The following is an 18,986-nucleotide window of genomic DNA, read 5'->3' as shown; positions in this document are numbered from 1 at the left end:
GTATCTGGAATATATTGCTTAGTTGTTTTCTGGCACAAAGTGCTGCTGTAGAAAAGTCTGGTGCCAATATAACTTGCTTCCCCTTATAAAGCACTTATTCTTTTGGTCTGGATGTCCAACAGGTTTTGTTCTATAATTTAATAAAATCCAACAGTGACTAATCTGTGTTGATTTTCTCAGGCTCATGGTATATTTTTTCAAGATGCAAGTTCAAGTCTTCTCTTTCAGGAGAAAAAAGATTCCAAAATTATTGTTGTATTTATTCTCTTCCATTGCTTTGGGTCTCTTCTTTGGGGACTCATATGCATGTTGGACCTTCTTTGCTCACCTTCTATACCTATTGCTTTTTCTTTCATTCTTTTTTTTTTTTTTTTTTTTGAGACAGAGTCTCGCTCTGCCGCCCAGGCTGGAGTGCAGTGGCGTGATCTTGGCTCACTGCAAGCTCCGCCTCCCGGGTTCACGCCATTCTCCTGCCTCAGCCTCCCGAGTAGCTGGGACTACAGGCGCCCGCCACCTCGCCCGGCTAGTTTTTTTGTATTTTTTAGTAGAGACGGGGTTTCACTGTGTCAGCCAGGATGGTCTCGATCTCCTGACCTCGTGATCCGCCCGTCTCGGCCTCCCAAAGTGCTGGGATTACAGGCTTGAGCCACTGCGCCCGGCCTTCTTTCATTCTTTAAAGAGTCTTTGTTCATTTCTGACTTTATTTTTACATTTTTCCTCCTTTCCATCTTCTGTTTACTTTATCATATTATCCATGGTCTGTATTCACTGTTATTCCTTCATTTTAGTTATTTTTTTTTTAAAGTTTTTCTTTTGTAAGTTGTCCTTCCTGTCAGCTCTTTTTAAAAATAGTCTTTTTGTCTAACAATTTCATTTATGCTATTTGCCTCATAGTATCTATTGGTTTATTAATTTCCTTTAGCTTGTTTTGAAATATTAAGTTTCAGTGTTCCGCTGTTTTGTAAATCTGTCTTTGTGCAATGCCTTGGGACAATATCCTCCCCATAATTATTTTCTTTATCATAGCTTTGCATAAGTTTTGATCACAGTCCTCTTCTGTTGCTCATGTGTAGGTGAGATAGATTTTCCTGTACTCTTAGGAGAGGATTTTCTTGTGTAGAGGAATGAGAGTGGTCCAGGATAGATTTTTCCAGACTCACAATCTGAACTTTCCTTCTTCTTTTATTGCCAAAAACTCTTTAAAACTATGGCCATACAGATAGTTCTTTCTGAAATTATTGTTCTCTATTATTTTCTCCCACTCCTATCCAAAATTTCTCCTTTCACTTCCTCTAGTGTCTCTGTCCTGCTCAATTTGGATTCTGCTTCCCGTAATTTCTTCTTAATGACAATGGGGCCTCAACTGGTTAGTGTGTAGTGTTCACGGGGCCCAGACCTCTGCCCAAATTTGTTGCAGTCCTCCCCCACTTACCTAGGGGTTAGAGACTGCATAGGCTCCCTCCTCGTTTGAGGTGATGTTCTCAGATAAGTCCACCAAGCTTCTACCCCCAAAGAGAGTCCTCTCCCAGTACATGTTAGAGCTTTCTGGGTTTCCTGGTGCTGGATCGTCAGAATTCCCTTTACCTTTATGTTAATCTTCATCTTATCCTGCAGAACTGATATCATGCAGATGTCATTGCTGTTGGCATCTGGCCCCATCTATTCACATTTTGTCGTTCATGGAGTCACGTAGTTGTGCTGAAGGTGCTGTCCGTAGGGTTTTTGTTTTACTACTCTTGTTTCTCTGTTTGGATGGGAAGATCCTAGGAAGTTAAAACAATTTTTTTTTTTCTGTTGCCACCTTATCTTCTTGATTCTCAAGAAATCTTTAGAGGGCAGGTTATACAAGATTGATCTTGGCTGGATGAATACCCAGATCTGAGCAATATGATGGGTGGGGGTGCAACACTAGAGGGTGATCCAGGTTTTTTTAAGGGTGGTTGAAGGTATAAAGTGGGGAAATGGGTATTAATTTGGAGAAGGGAAGTTTGAGACATCAATTGAGATGTTCAAGAGACACATGGAAAGTCTGGGGCTACATATAGATGTCTGGGCTAGAGACATACATTTGAACATCATCAGGATTTTAGCAGCAACTTAACATCTCCCTGACTCCAGATCTAACATTTTCTTCCCTGGCCTCTTCTATTTTTCACATTTGAAAAACCAATTTTGAGATCAGCTTTTCTGCTGAGACACATGCTCATTTGGGCATAGCAGAGCCTGAGAATGTATGGGATTGGATTTCTTGAAAACATCTCATGAAGAACCATGGGATGCCTTTACATGGAGTCTGCATCATTAGGCTCCTTTACAGAAAGCATAACTGATATATGTTTGTGTTCTTACACAGATGCCTGTGGTTGTGAAAATGCAACATGGCTCCAATTGTCATCCTTGCCTCTCAGTCTAGAAAGGAACTAATTAACTCATCAGTGAGGTGGTGTATTTGTTAAGATAATTACTGCTAGGTTATGTTGTATTAAACAATAAATCCCCAGATTTCAGTAGTTTAGCACAATAAAAGTTTATTTCTCACCCACACAAAGATTAAAGCACAACCCCTGTGAAGGGGCTCTCTTCCACCCAATGATTTGTGATATTAAGTGTTTTTCCTTTATGATACCACCATCTCTTAATACAAGCTTTCAGCACAGCCTCTGAGGCAGAGAAACTGGAGGTTTGCTTGGGAAAGTTTTAAGGGTTAGACCTGAGGGTTTCCATCACTCCCAAATACACATTACTGGCCACATCCAAGTGACTTGGTTGCAACCTAAAGACAAGGAAGTCTGGGGAATGTAGTCTTCCCATTTACTCAGGAAGAGAAAAATAAATGACTGGTGAACACAGCATTATCTCCGCCAAAGCATTATTTCAAGTCGATTTCACCTACAGCTACTTTCTTCAACTAAAAATCCCACAAGCACAAACAAACAAAATCATGGTGGCCATTAGAATGACTTGGCAAAAGGGGAAAAGAAAGTTAGTAAAATAAGCTAACAGAACATTCATGAACCAGCCCTTCCATCGCTTTGGTAATGACTTAAGAAGTGAAAAACTTGAGTTAATGTTTGTTGAAACCTACTGCATACTACAGACTCTCATGTACACAATCTCATAATTTGCCTAATGATCTTACTAGGTAAGTATTATTGTCTCCATTTTTTTCAGAAGTGGAAATAGGCTCCTGCAAAGTCAAACAGCTTATAAGGGAGAGAGTTGGGTTTGAACCCAGCGCGTTCTGGCTCTACACTTTACAGAGAAAAACTAGGACCTCCTGGTCTGCTGAGTAGGCCTGGAGTCTCAGCTGGGATTTAAACGCTCTGCAGCTGTCAAGTCAAACAGAAAGAACAAAGGCAACCCCACCTCAATGAAAGGAAGACCAGGCAACTGAGCCTACTGACCAGCATCTCCCAGGACGCTACAAAGGGAGCAGCTCAGCAGAGAAAGGGCTTCCTATTTCTCAACACAATTTGAAGGGAAAACAGTCTCAACAAAACAAACCCTAAGGAAGCTGGGTCAGCAGCTGAGAAAGGGATCACTCCCCATGTTCTGCAGCAATGAATGGGGGGCGTTCTGGCAGCACAGCTGTGGGCGGTCCACATTCAGATGTTTGGAGGACAGATTTGCATGGGAACAGGGGAGTGGGGCCCCTTTAGAAGAGAGGTGGTCCCGCCTCCAGCTCTGGGGCAACCTCACCTCTTTCAAGGCAACTGGTTCCAATGAGCCCTGGTGCATGGTAGGTACAGAGAACAATGAATAAGGGTGTAGCCCACCTTCCCAGCTAGGGCCACAGGGCTGCACAGAGTAGCTCCTTGATGACATTTGCTGGGAGAAGCAAGAAAGGATGGATGGACAAGGACAAATTTTCCCCACCTACACTTTAGCTACGGTCATCATGACGGATACTCAGCATACGCTGTCCCAGTCCACATGGACAGCACCTCACAGTTTACAAGACTGTATGTCCTATGACCTGTGTATCCCACACACTGCTCTGAGGTGAGCATTGTCATCCCCAGGTTAGACACAGGTGAGCTGCTGGAAACATGCTCACCTTTTCTCCACATTTCTGCCTTGACATGCAAGTAGAATGTCTAATTTCTTAGATGTTTGGGGGAGAAAGCGTCACTTCTTTTTCCTACCTCTTCGAGTAACTTATCCAATTGGGGAGACTGGGGAGACGGTCATTGTGCATATGTGGGCAGCATGTCTCTCACACACACAGAACATGAAATAACATTTGTGAAACAAACCTCTAGCACCGTCCTGGTTCTTGGAGAGCATTGAGAAATACTCTGGAAAATATTCAGAAACCCAGCCAGGAGCCCTCATGAGCAGCAGGTGCTTAGTCAACATTTATTCCCTCTCAGGATATTCCAGTACTCAAAAACCTGGAGGAAACGAAAAAGCCTATTCCCTCTTCCCCCCACCATAAGCATGCATTTAGTGTCTACCATGTGCCAGGCACGAGTCCCAGGAATGGAGGCTGAAGCTGTCACTAAATGTTACAGAGCTCCTACCCTTAAGGAGCTTACACTTTAGCAGGAGAGATAGAGAGCAAGCAAAGGCAGATAAGCTCTCAAACAACATCTGGCAGAGAGGAGCAACTTGTGGGAAGGGGCATGGGAGATGAGTTCAGTGTAGTAGTGAGTTCAGTGGCAGTAGGGGCCAGGGTCCCGCCTACCCATGAAGGTACAAATGCTGCTCTGGGATTTTCTACAGCATCTATGGCAGCACAGCTTTCAGAAAAAGCTACCCTAGAAATGTGATTTCAAATCTGCAAAGAGAGCCACTGGTCAGAGCAGAAGGGCACGCCTCTGCTTGTCACCAAAGCCAGCATCAGCAGGCCGACCAATTAAATCCATCTCTATGTCCTGGAATTGGCTGGTGTTTGCTGTGGTAATGCCTTAGGTCTTTGACAAATGCAGCATTAACCCATCCTGCCACGAAAGCACCAGTAAGAGGGTGTATGATGATAGTCATGCTGATGATCACAATGACACCAACTAACTTTTCTTAGCACCTATGACATACCAGATGGAAAGCGCTGTACAGGTATTAAACTCACCTCATCTACACTGTTAAGGTGGGTGCCATTGTTATTTATTAGCTCCCTTTTATAGATGAAAAAACTAACACCCAGGGAGAGGGAGTCACTTGTCATTTACTTTAGAGAAATGTACACACTGGCCAGTGTGAGGAGTCACTTTGGGCTTACAAACAAACGAATCTTCTAATTGCCCCGGGAACCTAGCCCACGTTGGGAGAGGGAACCTAGCCCACGTTGGGAGAAGGCACTGAAACACCAAGCCAAAGGGGCCTAAGTTAAACAAGAGAGCTCTAGCCAGGCCGCATGCCTTAAGCCTTGCAGGGGCTTACTGAAAAGGGCAAAAACTTTGGGGTCAGCAGACCCAGCTTGGAGCTCTACTCTTCTGCTTACTGCTAAGCAACCCTGGGCAAATTACTTCACCTCTTTGAACCTCAACTTCCTTGCCTGTGAAAGAAAGACATAATGAATGTAAAGTGTATAGTGGAGTACCTGGTACCATCCCCTTAATCTGGTTTCTTTTGGTGGCTGACGATACTCAATTATACTATGCAAACAAGCTCCCACGTCCTTTCCAACATCCCAGCTTCCGTTCCCATCAGGTGAACTAATCAGATTTCTGAGAAGCGCAAAAGCTGAACAGCCCATCACTAAAGCAGATACACATGCCTCTTAGGGCTACCAGCTTGGGTCCAACAGGGATGGATGAGAAGAACCAACACTTCATCCCTCCTAGGCTGCTTGCTCTTCCAGCGCCTGGCCAAGAAGATGCGTGAAAACCGCCAGACCCAACAGCACATGCGGTATGGGCTTTTGGATCCAAGAAGCCAGAACAGAGCTTGGTGGCCCTCCTGGGGCTTCCAACCCACAGCCTTTTCTTTCTTCGACATTTTCCTTCAAACAGACAGCTACACACACACACACAGACACACACCCACAGACTCACACACACACACAGACACACGCACACACAACTTTTGTAAGCAGAGCCTTAGTTTGAGGCAAAAATATAACTTATATGGCCCGGCAGAAAATGGCTGAATTAAGCTCTTTCTTTTTGCCTTTTATATTGGTAAGGATTCTCAAAAGATTAAAAGTAGGTTAGGAGAATAATAAAACAGCTGTGTTTCCAGTGTGTACCTGACAACGGCTTTTGTAGAAGTGAATGATTACATGAAAATCACTTCCTTCCCACCTCTTTCTCAGCCTCCTCTGGGTTGCTAGGCGCCCTTGCTCCTTCTTTCGGCTAATGCCACATACAGAAGCTGATGAATACAGTATGGCCATTATGAGGAAAGGGGAGTCTGGGAGAGGGATTCAAATGCTCCCTCCCTGGTGGATTCCATGGGGGGAGAGGGCTTTGGTGGAGACGACTTTGGAGATATTTAAATGCTAATGTGCTGGGCAGGCGGGCAGGGCCAGTGGGAACAGTGGTGGGAAGGGACTGAGGCTCTTGGCCTGTAAACCCAACTGGAAATATGTTCTGCAGCCTCTCGCTCTGGTGCCAAGCCCTTCCCTGGGCAGCCGGCCCTGCGGCCAACCAGGGCCCTGCCAGTAAAGTGTCACTGGGCTAAAGGGTTGCGCTGCGGGTGGTGAGGAGCCGTTCAGTTCTGTGCAGGGGGAGTTTGGGTGTGTAGGCTGACCCCAGTGGCCCCTTTGTGTGGAGCAGGGAACGAGGGTGACTGTGGCGGGGCTTTTGCCCAGGAGGCTGGACAGCCATGTCCAGGCATGGAGAGTGCAGAGGGCAGATGGGCAGTTAGCCTCCCCTTAATCTATCACATCAGTTGCTTGAGCCCCATTTTACCAAAGTGCTAAATGCAGGAGGCTCAGAGAAGGATGAGCCTGAGCAACGCCTGAAGATGGCAATTCCCAGCCCCAAGCTCTTCCCAGGATGTCCACACAGACTCAGGGAAAGACAGTTTAGGCCAGGCTCTTCCCCAAGGAGTGCTGCTTAAGGAGGAGGCTCTTGGCATCTTGGACAAGACAATTCACTGGGCAGGACTGTCCCGCTCCCTGTAGGATGTCTACCCACCAGCCCCCACTCTCCAAATGCTAGAGGTCTCCCAGTCATTCTAGCAGGCAAAACTACACCCCCACTTGTTTCTAAATGACCCCAGGCCAGCAGTCCTACCTAGTCCTGGCTAGAAGCCACTGAGGCAGGGGAAGTCAGAGCGGGCAATGATTGTGGGGCTGCAGAACCCACATCCCATGGGCAGCACTGGGCCAGGGGCTCCCAGCCCAAGCCAGACTTCAGCTCCCAATCAGGCAGCCTGATCAGGCAGGTTCTTTTGTGTCAGCCGAGCAAGCTGTTAGGATGAAGCCTCATCATCTCCCCCTAGAACCACATTTCTTTGCTAATAACCATGGAACTTGTTCAAAGCCAGGAAATGAAATGCCAAGCCAGGGTGCTCCATGCGCTGGAGGACCCGAATGGGAGCTAAACTTCAAGCAATAGAAAAGATGTCCTTGGGAGGAGAACAGAAAAGAAAACAGCCGCAATGGTGAAGGTAGTCACTTCTGTGTCTGGCTGCAGATAGATGAATATCTGAGATCATATTGTGGCATTCATTGTTTATTGTCGGTCTCCCCCAACTAGAATGGAAGCTTCTCGAGAGCAGGGTGCTCTGCTTTCTCACTGCTGAATCCCCAACCCTTCGCGCATTGCTGGCGCAGGATAAGCACTCAAGAAATGTCTATAGGGTGCCCACAGCTGCTTAGGGTCTCCAGCACACAGGAAAGGAGTGCTCAAAGCTCACACCAAGTCCTAACTACCAGGCCAAGTGGAGAACATACTGGACTGAGAGGGACAGGACACCTGGATCCAATTGCAGCTTGCCCTTAAAGTTCCTGTGTGTTCTCCCTAAAGTTCATTGTTTTCTCCTAGCCCCAGTTTTCCAACTTGTAAAATAAGGGAACTACATTGCAAAGGAGATGGCAACTATGTGACATGCACATCCAACCCCCATTTCTGCCCAGGGGAGACATTACTGATCAATCACAGCACTCTTCTGCCTTCAGTGTAGCTATGGGGAAAGACATCCACCACCTGTCAGAGATAGTGAGTGAGCAGAAACCTGCCAGACAGAATCATCCAGCCCAGCCATCCCAGGCTTTATAACAAGGTTATGGTTTGGGGTCAGCTGAACCCATTTTACATGGGGCGTTTCAACCTTGCAGTTTTAAAAGCCCAGGAAGACACTGAACACCTGTGTTTAAGCTCCTGCTCCATACTAGGGACAAACTTCACATGAAACACAAGGGACACAGAAAGGAAGGAGGAAAATGACACATACTCATGGAGATATGTGTTTTTAGTGGATTTCTGGCACTTACGCTGGCCTGGAAGGCTGGCAGAAAGTGGCAGGCTATTCCAGTGGAACAAATGCTACAAGCAAAGGCCTAGAGGGCAGGAAAGGAGAAATCTGTCAGAAGCTGCCCAGCAGAAATGCTTCTAAGCAAGAGGCTGAGAGGGGAGATGGAATAGACCTTCTAGAGCCTCATGGAATTCACAGAGCTGGTGTTTCATTCATCTCTGTACCTTTGGGCAGAAGCCACTCAAAGTTCCCAAGTAGGAAAATGCTTGTGGCAGCCATACCAAGGATATAGAAAGACACCGCTCAATTCTGTGTGAAACAGAATTCTGACAGTGAATGGGAACACACTCAAAATTATGCCCCAAGGAGCCTCCCAAGGGATATCTGTGGTGGCTGAGGAGTGGGAACAGGCACAGCCAACAGTGGAAGAGCCTCTTCCCTGCCTGAGAGCTCCAGTCTTGGGATGAGCTCCTGTGGCTAGAAGGAACCAAGCACAGTCAGAGACACAGAGAGGAAATTTCTGCATTGATATGGTTTGTCACCGTGTCCCCATCCAAATCTCATCTTGAGTTGTACTTGCATAATTTCCACATGTTGTGGGAGGGACCCAGTGGGAGATAACTGAATCATGGGAGCGGTTCCCCCATACTGTTCTCATGGTAGTGAATACATCTCATGAGATCTGATGGTTTGATAAGGGGAAACCTGTTTTGCTTGGCTCTCATTCTCTCTCTTGCTGCCACCACGTGAGACATGCCTTTCATTTTCTGCCACGATTGTGAGACTTCCCCAGCTGCATGGAACTGTAAGTCCAATAAACCTCTTTCTTTTGTAAATTGCCCAGTCTCAGGTATGTCTTTATCAGCAACGTGAAAATGGACTACTACAGTAAATTAGTATTAGGAGTGGGGTGCTGCTAAAAAGATACCCAAAAATGTGGAAGCGACTTTGGAAATGGGTAACAGGCAAAGGTTGGGACAGTTTAGAGGGCTCAGAAAAATGTGGGAAAGTGTGGAACTCCCTCGAGATTTGTTGAATGGCTTTGACAAAAATGCTGATGACGTGGACAATGAAATCCAAGCTGAGGTGGTCTCAGATGGAGATGAGGAACTTGTTGGAAACTGGAGCAAACGTGACTCTTGTTATGTTTTAGCAAAGAGGCTGGTAGCATTTTGCCACTATCCTAGATATTTGCGGAACTTTGAACTTAAGAGAGATGATTTAGGGTATCTGGTGGAAGAAATTTCTAAGCAGCAAAGCATTTAAGAGGTGACTGGGGTTCTGTTGAAGGCATTCAGTTTTATAAGGGAAGCAGAGCATAAAAGTTTGGAAAATTTGTAGCAATGTGATAGAAAAGAAAAACCTACCGCATGTTCTCACTCATAGGTGGGAACTGAACAATGAGATCACTTGGACTCGGGAAGGGGAACATCACACACCGGGACCTATGATGGGGACGGGGGAGGAGGGAGGGATTGCATTGGGAGTTATACCTGATGTAAATGATGAGTTGATGGGTGCTGACGAGTTAATGGGTGCAGCACACCAACATGGCACAAGTATACATATGTAACAAACCTGCACGTTGTGCACATGTACCCTAGAACTTAAAGTATAATAATAAAAAAAAAAAAAGAAAAGAAAAACCCATTTTCTGAGGAGAAATTCAAGCAGACTGCAGACATTTGCCTAAGTAATGACGAGACAAATGTTAATCCCCAAGACAATGGGGAAAATGTCTCCAGGGCATGTCAGAAGTCTTCACAGCAGCCCCTCCCATCACAGGCCCACAGGCCTAGGAGAAAATGGTGTCCTGGGCTGGTCCCAGAGTTCCTGTCTCATGCTATCTGCAGCCTGGGGACGTGGTGCCCTGCATCCCAGCCACTCCAGTCATGGCTGAAAGGGGCCAATGTAGAGCTCCGGTCATGGCTTCAGAGGGTGCAAGCCCCAAGCCTTGGCAGCTTCCACATGGTTTTGAGCCTGGGAGTGCACAGAAGTCAAGAATCGGGGTTTGGGAATCTCTGCCTAGATTTCAGAAGATGTATGGAAATGCCTGGACGTCCAGATAGAAGTTTGCTACAGGGGCAGGGTGCTCATGGAGAACCTCTGCTAAGGCAGTGCAGAAGGGAAATGTGGGGTCAGAACCTCCACACAGAGTCCCTACTGGGACACCACCTAGTGGAGCTGTGAGAAAAGGGCCACTGTCCTGCAGACCCCAGAATGGTAGATACACTGACAGTTTGCACCGTGTGCCTGGAAAAGTCGCTGACACTCAACACCAGCCGGTGAAAGCAGCCGGGAGGGAGGCTGTACCCTGCAAAGCCACAGGGGTGGAGCTGCCCAAGACCATGGGAATTCACCCCTTGGATCAGCGTGACCGTGACCTGGATATGAGACATGGATTCAAAGGAGATCATTTTGGAGCTTTAAGATTTGACCACCCTGCTGAATTTCAGACCTGTATGGGCCCTGTAGCCCCTTTGTTTTGGCCAACTCCTTTCATTTGGAACAGTTGTATTTACCTGATGCCTGTACCTCCACCGTATCTAGGAAGTAATTAACTTGCTTTTGATTCTACAGACTCATAGGCAGAAGGGACTTGCCTTGTTTCAGATGAGACTTTGGACTGTGGACTTTTTAGTTAATGCTGAAATGAGTTAAGACTTTGGGGGACTGTTGGGAAGGCATGATTGGTTTTGAAATGTGAAGACATGAGGTCTGGGAGGAGCCAGGGGCAGAATGTTATGGTTTGGCTCTGTGTCCCCACTCAAATCTCATCTCGAATTGTATTCCCACAATTCCTACATTTTATAGGAGGGACCTGGTGGGAGATAATTGAATCACGGGGGCAGTTTCCCCCATACTTGTTCTCATGGTAGTGAATAAGTCTCACGAGATCTGATGGTTCGATAAGGGGAAACCCCTTTCACTTGGCTCTCAACCTCTGTCTTGCCACCACCACGTGAGATGTGCCTTTCTTCTTCTGCCATGACTGTGAGGCTTCCCCAGCCATGTGGAACTGTAAGACCAATAAACCTCTTCCTTTTGTAAATTGTCCAGTCTCAGGTATGTGTTTATCAGCAACGTGAATATGGACTAATACATGTATTGCATTGGAAGTCAGGGCAAAAGGTGTTTGGGGCTTTCTGCTGCTAAGAAGCTTAATGTTAAGGGGTCTATGCCCCTCATCATTTCCTGAGCACTCTGTATAGCACATGGAGACTATAGCAAGAATGAAGCTCCCCACCCCGTGCTCAGGGCCTTGCAATCTAGAAAGCATATGAGGAAAAAGAAAGTCGAGCAAGCCCGTGGTATCATCCATCTGTGATTGACAGATTCATCTGAGCAGTTCTTTTTTTTTTTTTTTTTTTTTTTTTTTTTTTTTTGAGACGGAGTCTCACGCTGTTGCCCAGGCTGGAGTGCAGTGGCGCGATCTCGGCTCACTGCAAGCTCCGCCTCCTGGGTTCACGCCATTCTCCTGCCTCAGCCTCCTGAGTAGCTAGGACTACAGGCGCCCGCCACCGCGCCCGGCTAATTTTTTGTATTTTTAGTAGAGACGGGGTTTCACTGTGGTCTCGATCTCCTGACCTTGTGATCCGCCCGCCTCGGCCTCCCAAAGTGCTGGGATTACAGGCTTGAGCCACCGCACCCGGCCCTGAGCAGTTCTTAAACCTTATTTTTAGCTGTTTCCCTTCTGGGTGAGGTAGAAGTTTTCCACGGGTCAAGAGAGAAAGGAGAGCAGGTATAAAATCTCACAAAATCAGACAGATCTGGTTGAGTTCCAGCTCTGCTGGGCCACCTTGAGGAGGTCACTTCTTTGAGCCTCAGTTTCTTTGTGGGTACAATGGGGAAAATCATCATTTCAAGCTGCCAGAGTTGTTCTGAAGACAAAATGAGACTAGGTTTGTAGAGTGTGCACAGAGTACCTGGCTCACAGTAAATGCTAAGTGGCTAGAGAGGGGTCATTCATTTGGGCCTGAAAAAGCATCTTTGAAGGTGTGTGTGGGGCTGACTGGGTAGGTCCCACTTGGGGTAACAGAAGAAAAGCCAGCTTTTCTAGCCCTGGGAGGAGCTGGCCTCAGAGGCCCTGACTGTCTCCTCCCCACCCTGGTGTGAATGTTCTACAAAGGGCAGGAGGCCAGGCCCACCTGTTCTGTCCCAGAAATGCTACAACAGCTGGCCCTGCCCAGCCTTCACTGCAGGGTCAATGCCTCCTCTTCCAGGCCTAGTGGACAGACCTCAAGGAACCGGGCTTGGGGCCTCTCAGTCTCTCTGCAGGCATTTGCCTTGGGCAGCATTAGGAGTGAGAAAGGAGGAGACATCCTCTCATCATGGGCCTTTGAGAAGCCACGCGAGCTGCCCATATGAGCATCACCTGCACATGCAAAGATGACCTTTGCTCCTAAAAAAGTTTACATGGGTAAATGTGTGCCATGGTGGTTTGCTGCACCTACCAACCCATCACCTAGGTAGTAAGCCCCACACGCATTAGCTGTTTATCCTGATGCTCTCCCTCCCTCTATTCCCCAACATGCCCTGGTGTGTGTTGTTTCCCTCCCTGTGTCTATGTGTTCTTATTGTTCAGCTCCCACTTATAAGCAAGAACATGCAGTGTTTGGTTTCCTGTCCCTGTGTTAGTTTGCTGAGGATAATGGCTTCCAGCTCCATTCATGTCCCTGCAAAGGACATGATCTCAGTCTTTTTTATGGCTGCATAATATTCCATGGTGCATATGTCCTGCACATATATCCTGGAACTTAAATAAAATAAAATTAGGAAAAAAAAGTCCCAAGTTCCCAAGAGTCATTAGTCCAAACTTCATGTTGTCTTCATATTTCTACAAAAAGTAATATTACCAACTTTCTTTTTTAATCAATAAAATGCACTCAAATTAAAAAAATTAAATTTTAAAAAAGGTGAGTGGATTCTCTTGCCTTATCTCAGCAGCAGAAAACCAGCCCTTGGAATCCTCACCAGCCTCCCTCTCTTTACTGGGCACTTCCAGGCTGTTTTTCTCCCTCAGTTCTCACAATAACACTATAAGCTGGTACTATTATCATCTCCACTTCACAGAGGAAGAACACGAGGCCCTGGGAGATCACTCAGCTGATGCCTAGAAGACTCAATCCCAGATCTGTATGATCCCAAAGCCCTCACTTTTTAAAAAATATGCTCCAAATTATTTTATTTAATTTTTAATTGACAAAAATTCGATATATTTGTGGTTTAGACATGATGTTTTGAAATTCATAAACACTATGGAAAGGCTAAATCAGGCTAAATAACATATGCATTGCCTTGCTTACTTTCTGTGTGGCGAGAACACTTAATATTATTCTCTTAGTGATTTTCAAGTACACCTGATTGTATTGCATGTCATTGCCTATGTCACCACGCTGTACGATAGATCTCCTGAACTCACTCCACCTGTGGCATTGACATCATATCCTTTGACCCAATCTCTCCAACCCTGCCCACCCAACCCCTGGGAACCACCATTCTACTCTCTGCTTCTGTGAGTTTGACTTTTCTAGAATCCACACACAGAATAAGTGAGATCACATGGTGTTTGTCTTTCTGTGCAGTGTCCAGCTGCAGCTCACTTTCATCTTCCCAGTAGACTGCCATCATCTTCACCAAGAGGAGAGGTGGTGTAAATGAGCCTGGAGCCAAACGCTCTTATCCTGTCTCTCTGCTCTCCACAGGCCCAATGTCCAAACCAATTTCACTGCTTGACACTCACTGACCTGCCTGCCCTGCTTACATACCATTCTCCTTCCACCTCTCAGGTCCTGCCAGCCTTCAGGGTCGCACTGCCACCTGCTCACACGGCCTCTCCTATGCTCATCTGAATGGAAGAGGTGACAGCTTTAAATGGCTCCAGTTCCTTGGGAATCTGACTAATGGAGCATCCTGGTTCACATAGGCCAGTGGGAGCAGCAGGACCCAGGAGCCTGGGGGAATGGGTAAACATGCAGGGCTGTGTCAGGCAGGAAACCAGGAGGGGCGGCTAACCTCGGTGGACTAATGGGAGATGGCAGGCCACCACAACATGCCCTCCTGGATAATGTGTGGGACACAGTGGCCTTGGCTTTGGGGCAAAGCCACTGTGAGGGAGGGGCTGTCTTCATTCCTCATGCTTCCCTCAGAGATTTTTCAGGGCTTTGGGTTGAGCCGCAAAGCCAAGAATGATTAGGTAAAAATAAAGTAAGTTACAGACATCAATGCCAACATGCTTAAGGCTGAAGTGTACTGATGTCTACAACTTACTTTGAAGTGTATCAAAAAATAAAATAGAATGCATGGATGGGGCTAGAAAGGTTTGTGGTGAAGTTGACATAGTGAAACACCCATGGTAGAGTCCAGGGGGTGGGCATGTGGGTGTTCCCTGTGCAGGCAGAACCAACCCACAAGACAGCAGAAGGAATACTCTCGTCCCACAGTGGGAACTGGCGGCCTCACTGGAAGAGGTGCGTTCACGACACTTCTCAGGAATCCTTTTGTGAGAAGACTATGCTTTGTGCCCAGTAACTCATGCTTGTATCAGTGGGGGGAAACTGAGGAAACTCCTACGCTGCCCAGGTGATGTCAGAAACCAAAACCAACGTCAGTCTCAGATCAGAAAAACTGAGTTTTCTGGGATCAGTTGTCTCCTCCTTGACATCCCCTTAAAGATTAAAAACACCTCTGAACTCCTGATATTATCCATCTATGATTCACAGATTCATCTGAGCAGTTGTTAAACCTCATTTTCAGCTGTTCCCCTTCTGGGCCAGGTATAAGTCTTTCACGAGTCAAGAGAGAAAGAGGAGCAAGTATAAGAAGATAGAAGTTTGCATTCCTCCAACCTCACCCTGCACAAACCTATGGATTAATTTTATATTCTGTCTCTGAGGTATTCACTGAAGAGGTCTGTATCTGTTATTTATTTTCCTCATCTGTCTTTCTTAGGGAATATTTTCTTTAAAGCTCCAAACAGGTGACAGGACTGGAGAAGAACAATTATCATGGTACCCACTGTCCCAGGCAGGAGCTTAACTCTGAGATGACAAACACATTCTACAATACGCATTTAATGAGCAGCTACTATGTGCTAGGCAGTTTGCAAGCCGTCATAGGAGACGTAGAGTTGAATAAAATGTTCACGTTCCGGAAGGGTTGGTCAAGTGTAGCTTGGATTAACCCTCAGGAAAGTTAATCATACGCTTGCTTAGAATGACATTCACCCAACCCGTTTCCCCCACGCACTCCCACAGCCTTGGGAAATCCTAATGCACTATCATCTATAACCTTGGAGACATGCAATTTCCCCCTTCCAGGTGATTTATGATATAAAAATCTTCTCATGACCACGGGTAAATCATCCCTTCTCTCTGGGTTTTATCTCCCCCAAAGTACATTTTAAAGAATAATTTCTGGGCTTTGTCAGCTTTTATTAGTCAGACACATACAACTGCTAATAGGAACTTCCTGTCAGCACAACATGGCCCGTGTTGGTGGGTCATAAGGGGGAAAATAAAAGGGATTATTGATAGTAAAAAAAAAAAAAAAAGTGGAAGACAGTGATTTTACTACACTCTCATTTTACGGCTGACGGAACTCTGGCACAGGGAGGTACAGTGACAGTTCAAGGTCGGTGGTGTAGCTAGGTTTCCTGATTCTCAGCCTGGGAGTTTCCTACCATGCAACAATGCCTCCTGGGGTGAGCACTGGGACGTGAAGGACTGAGATGGATACAGCATAGGAGGCTGAGCAGCACCCACTGGGCCTCTACTGTTTGGAACATCACTGAGACCCTAAGCAAAGAGCCAGAGCTATGTTTGGCCTCTGTATGAATATTATGCAGGACTCAGCACTCGCCCTGTAGGGCTTTCCAGCGCTTGGCTTGCATATGAGAAGTGAGAGAAATGGAACATGAGATTCACACACCAATGAATTTTCATAGAAGGACATCAAGTGTCACAATCCCAGCCAACTAAGAGGTATCAAAGACCCAGCATCTTGCTGCTCACAGAAGAAATTCCTGCTCTCTTACAAAGCAGTGCTAGATCAGAAGTCATTAGAACACACTGCATCTGCAAAGCACACTTCTTCCCAACTATGGAGGAGCTGCAAGAACCAGTCATAGCAACTTAATAACAAGAGCTGCGTACACCTCTCTGTAGCCCTTGTGTTGCTCAGAGCTCTTTCACACACATCTGCCTATTTGATGCTTTCCACAGCCATTTGAGGTAGACAGAGTAGGGTTTATTAATATGGAAGCCCAGAGAGGTTATGTGACCTGCCCAAGGACACAGAATTAGTGAGGCAGGACCTGAATCCACGTCTGGTCTAACTTCTTCATTTCATAGATGAGCAAAGAGACTCAAAGGGGTGGAAAAGTGGCAAATGTTTCAACTGGAGGTTCTCGGTCCTGGTCCAGTTCTCCACCAGCTGTGGCCTTGGGTGAGCCATATCTTCTCTCTGGCACTCAGGTACTCATCAACAAAAGAAGATGGACCTATATACTGGCTCTCAAACTTATTAAAGTAGCAAATAAATGAGCTTCATGGAGTTCTTTGCCAAATACCTTCATGAGTATAATTTTCCTCTATGTGTAAGAAACAAATTTAGTGTCAGAATGTAAAACCATGGAAATTATGAAATATGCCATCACCACCACTGACACATGACTTTATGAATAAAATTGAGCTAATGAATTAAGCATGAGTGACTAAGGGTATCTCCCTTAATATTTTTTTTTTTTTTTTTTGAGACGGAGTCTCACGCTGTTGCCCAGGCTGGAGTGCAGTGGCGCGATCTCGGCTCACTGCAAGCTCCGCCTCCCGGGTTCCCGCCATTCTCCTGCCTCAGCCTCCTGAGTAGCTGGGACTACAGGCGCCCACAACCGCGCCCGGCTAATTTTTTGTATTTTTAGTAGAGACGGGGTTTCACTGTGGTCTCGATCTCCTGACCTTGTGATCCGCCCGCCTCGGCCTCCCAAAGTGCTGGGATTACAGGCTTGAGCCACCGCGCCCGGCCCATCTCCCTTAATATTAATTGGCTACTTGAACATTCAATATATCGTGTTCAAGACTAGCAGATAAAGAAAAGTAAATGCTGAGGGTTAAGATTGTTATGAGAGTTACAGAAAACAGATAATTATGAAATATTTTAAATCACAGGCTTTTAAATCCATAACATTTTAAATCCATTTTAAGGAAGACAGAAAATTCTCCCAGATGCTAGAAATGAGAAGTCAAAATTGAAAGTTGAGGAGGAGGACGAATAGATCTAGCAACCCATAGGGACATCTGAGCAAATAGAAATCCGAGAGGCTGAGGCTTCACTCCTTCCCAATTGTAGAGTTAAGATTGCATGCTGTGGGTATGACCAAAAGCTAATTAGGCTTACTGAAAAGAGCGCTAGAAAGGATTGTCCCATAGTGAACCAGAAGTTAGAAACTCTACCCCTCAGCTCACCATGAAAGTGCCAGATGTGGTTATGATTACACACTGCTCTTGCAATATGGGCATCCAAGTTCAAAATATAACTTAAAAATTACCATCCTACAATTCCATACCCAGCTAAACTACCACTCAAGTGAAATAAATGTCTTTCCAGAAATACACAGACTAAGAGAGCTTAGTTACTCCAGGTCCTTGCTCAAAGAACTACTAAAGGATTAACTCCAACAAAAAGAATATGCAATCCTGTAGAAAGGAATGAAAACAATGGGTAGCAAACATATCAGTAAAGCATGTTGTGAAATACAAGTATCAACTCTTAAGAAGTAATAAGGCAGAATCAAGATATCACAGGGATGATGAGAGTGTGGGATTTGGAGCAGAATTTGTGTCCTAGAGTATTTTTTCTTATTCAGAAAGAGGACAAAGATAGTTAACAGCCACACTGACTGAGTCAGCACCACACCTCCTATCTCTCCACTGCACTCAGGGATAGACCCTTTCCTCCCAGCCCAGTGGTGCTGCATGCACAGCTATCACAGCCTCCCACAGCACTTCACAGATGGACTTCAGTTGCAGTCCTTTCTGCCAAAGACAATTGTGGCCATGGTTCTGGTCCTGACTCTTCAGTGGGCATTCTTAGAACTCTATTGTTTCATTCTTAGGAAGGAAACCCACAAGGCCTGTCAGCATGCCTTCAGGGCCCCAGGAGTGACTGCTCCATTTCCAGCACCTGGCACAATTGGAGCTCCAGATTCTACACACCTTCCTGCTTCTTGGGCCTTTTTTCTTGTAAAGCACTACTGTCCAATAGAATGTTCTATGATGATAGACATGTTCTATTTATGTGCTGTCTGATATGGTGGCCACTAGTCACAGGTGGGCATTGAGCATGGGAAATTTGACTAATGAAACAGAGAAACTGAGCTGTAAATTTTATTTAATTTCAATTTAAATAGACAGATGTGGTTTGTGGCTACTGTATGGGACAATGTAGTTCTAGAAAGTGGAAATCGCTGAAGGGATCCATTCCATTCCCTTTTTGGGAAGCTCTGAGGTGTTTCTCTCTCTCTCTCCCCTGGAGTGGGAGCGAGGGCAGGTGGGTGGCCCCAAGAAGGAACTCCTTCTTGTCTGGACTACTTGGCCCCAGAACTTCTGCTTCCTCTGACCACAAGC

The 18,986-nt window shown here is 46.0% G+C and overlaps 1 protein-coding gene across 2 annotated transcripts in view; it reads right to left on the bottom strand.

Annotated features, from left to right (window-relative positions):
* The window catches only part of SLC6A11 (solute carrier family 6 member 11), a 124,945-nt gene that overhangs the window by 33,742 nt on the left and 72,217 nt on the right, over positions 1 to 18,986 (bottom strand). The gene's annotated exons all lie outside the window — the stretch shown is intronic.

This window comes from Macaca fascicularis, chromosome 2 (assembly GCF_037993035.2).
Source record: "Macaca fascicularis isolate 582-1 chromosome 2, T2T-MFA8v1.1".
Taxonomy (NCBI): Eukaryota; Metazoa; Chordata; class Mammalia; order Primates; family Cercopithecidae; genus Macaca; species Macaca fascicularis.
The sequence above is the reverse complement of the archived record's forward strand: the minus strand, read 5'-3'. Positions and strand labels throughout refer to the sequence as shown.